General features: G+C 45.2%; 1 protein-coding gene across 12 annotated transcripts in view; it reads right to left on the reverse strand.

The window, feature by feature from the left end:
* Positions 1-3,242, reverse strand: part of PKHD1 (polycystic kidney and hepatic disease 1 (autosomal recessive)) — a 275,429-nt gene that overhangs the window by 167,904 nt on the left and 104,283 nt on the right. The gene's annotated exons all lie outside the window — the stretch shown is intronic.

Genomic DNA, 3,242 nt, shown 5'->3' on the forward strand with positions numbered 1-3,242 from the left:
CTGTCACAAAGAAGGGGTGGTCTGTCCTCAGCTGTTGAGGTATCAACTCCAATTCCTCTGCCTTTTCACCCAGTCTCTGCCCCCGCCTCAGCATCTGCCGGTGCCTCCAGTCCGGTTTCCCTGCAAAGGACAAAGATGCAAGAACAGCCAAGGCCACCATGCTAAACTTCTCTCCTGCAGCTTGTCAAGAGAGTTTCTCAGGGAATAAAGTACAAATGGAGCTGGAGACAGTGATAAATTTCCCTTCTGAACAATCAATAAAATTCTCTCAGCCCCTCTCAGGCCCCTACCGCGGATGCAAGGGCCATAATTACATTGTCAAAAAGTCAAGTTGCCCTGGCTGACTGAAACCCCCTCTAAACCTGACGTGTGATTGACAGGCAGTTTATGGGTGGCACGCTCTGACTGGCAGGGGAGTTGGCTAAAGCCAAAGGCAACAGTGAAATTTCCCAGTCTGCTACAACTACCGGAGCAAAGGACTGCCACTCATGAGGGAATTGTGGGAAACCCTGAGTCATATTAACATATCAAAGTGAGGAGCTGACAGCGCTTACTAAACAATCTGAACTCAACCAGAGCATCCCCCAGCTTTCCCTGGCTGAAAGAGAAAAGAAATTAAAATGCACGCAGTCCTGTCTTCACCAAGACAGCTGAGAATTTGGAAAACCTGCTTATTTAATGATTTTGATCTGAGATAACATATATATTCGTGTTTATAAATGTATCTCACAAATGTATATTGCTGAGCATGTCAGGCTCTCTCACGTATATATGAAAGGGCTGTCATGCTCAACAATTTATTCTATACCACAGGCCAGACTGGTGCTAAATTGGAGACAGAACAGCAGATTTTTTTCCATGTAAGCAATATCAGCCTAGCAAAAGATCAGACCATTTTTTGTCTTGTTTTCTAACAGGCTTCTACTGCTTCAATGTTAAATTGCATATTACATGGTTTGAATGAACCTTAATTGTAGCCATGCACTGGGACTGTGTGTGGTGCAGAGCTTAAAAGTGATTTCATAGTTAGTTTGGATTTGTTGAAAAAGAAATTGATAAGAATTCTTTAATAAGAATTAGGGCTGAATAATAATAGAGATTTGGGGGTGTTCAGCCTGAAGAAAAGAAGGCTCTGGGGAGACCTTAGAGAACCTTTCCAGTGCCCAAAAGGACTCCAAGAGAGATGGAGAGGGACTTAGGACAAGGGATGGAGTGCCAGGACAAGAGGGGAGGGTTAGATGGGATATTGGGAAGAATTTCTTTCCTGTAAGGGTGGTGAGGCCCTGGCACACATTGTCCAGAGAAGCTGTGGCTGCCCCATCCCTGGAAGCATTCAAGGCCAGGTTGGACAGGGCTTGGAGCAACCTGGGATAGTGGAAGGTGTCCCTGGCCATGGCAGAGGTGGGCTTTACGATCCCTTCCAACTCAAACTATTCAATAATTCAATAATTGATAAGAAATTGAAACCAGGAGATGTTTCCACTAATGGGTCAAGCCACATGTGGCTCCACATACCTCCAACCAGGTAATACCTGTGTTGCAGACCTCACCTTTTTGGTTTCCTAGAAATGAAGAATCACTGGGAATTATGGCACTGAGTGAAACATATGAAATGTCAGTTAGAAAAGACCCCAAAGGTACTGATGTGGACACTTGGGTTTACATCCCTCCATCATGTTGCCAAGGTAAGACTGCAAAATGTACTTCTGCTCTGTTTGTCTTTAATTTTATGGGTGATAGAGTCAACAAGTCTGTGATGATACAGGCTCAGAAGGGAAAGGAGAAGCAGCACAAGAGGCACAGCTGCAAGGAGTTGCTACTGGATTTTCCTACATTACCAGAAAACAAAACAGCGTGAAGTAGTGAAGGCACGTGCTATAAAGTGCTGACAATTTAAGGACAAAATCCTGACTTACAGGGGTCAAACCAAGAAAAGAAGAATATTTTAAAGTAGCAGAAGACATAGAAAGTGAAGCAGCAAAAGCTATTATCGGGCAAATTCAAATCAGACACTTCAATACTTTTCTCTAAAAAGAAAAAAAAAATGGATGATTAACCAAATTAATCCCCTGGAACAAGCCTCCACGGAAAAAGCTGGCTTCTGTCTCCCTTGATATCCTCAAAGACCAAGCCTTTCTGGAAGGCATGCTTTAATTTAACAGGAGTTACTGAACTCAGGGCTGGGATAACTGTGTGAAATTCAGTGTGCAGTGACGGACACTCAATTCAGCCTGGATTGTCTAATAGCCCTTCTCAAGGATATCCTCCAGGAAATAGGATAGAAACCTTCTGCAAAGCCAGTTTACAGGAATTATTAAAGCCTAAATGATTTAGCCTTGCCATGTCTCAAAGAAGTGGTCGAGAGAACCTGCCAGCCCAGCTCCCCTGCCTCTATCAAGAGCACCTTCCCCACCCTCTGCTCATCTCTCCTGCTTCAAAAAAACATCTGTTCACTGACTCCCCTCCAACGCCCAAGCTCTCCTGACATTGCTGGCTCCTGTGAGCTGACAGAATCACAGAACAGTGGCACAGCTCCCTCCCTGTCTGTGCTCAGATTGTCCCCCTTGGTGTCTGACATCATTTCTGACCCAGAGCCACACGTGTCAGTGATGCTCAGACAGCAACATTTCTGCCTGTAGGACAGAGGGTGTAAGTTCAAGCCCTGCTGGAGGGTACGAACGCCTACCAACACAAAGTTTGACACAGAAGAACATGAGGAAGGGAGATGAGACATGCATTGTTATTTTTTTTTCCTCTCCCCTGTGACACAAAGAGGCTTTAAAACCAGCCCAGTAGTTAAGAGTTTGACATGAATGCACAGCACTAATGTTCTCATTCATCCTCAGTTTGAACCTGAATTCCATATCCAACCTACTGAATCAAGAAATGGGTATTTTATACCTGTATTTCATAGCCTTCCAAAAAAAAAGCTCTGTATCTAAATTATTCCATGCTACAATATATGAAGGATGTGGAGCTGTTGGAGTGAGTCCAGAGGAGGCCATGGACATGCTCCAAGGGCTGGAGCCCCTCTGCTCCAGAAACAGTCTGGGAGAGCTGGGGGTGTTCACCTGGAGAAGAGAAGGCTCCATGGGGATCTGAGAGCCCCTTCCAGTGCCTAAAGGGGCCCCAAGAGAGCTGGAGAGGGACTTGGGACAAGGGCCTGGAGGGACAAGACAAGGGGCTTCAAACTGACAGAGGGCAGGTTTAGAAGAAATTCATGGTTGTACCTTGGTAAGGTC

This window comes from Lepidothrix coronata, unplaced genomic scaffold, assembly GCF_001604755.1.
Source record: "Lepidothrix coronata isolate B3197 unplaced genomic scaffold, Lepidothrix_coronata-1.0 Scaffold39, whole genome shotgun sequence".
Taxonomy (NCBI): Eukaryota; Metazoa; Chordata; class Aves; order Passeriformes; family Pipridae; genus Lepidothrix; species Lepidothrix coronata.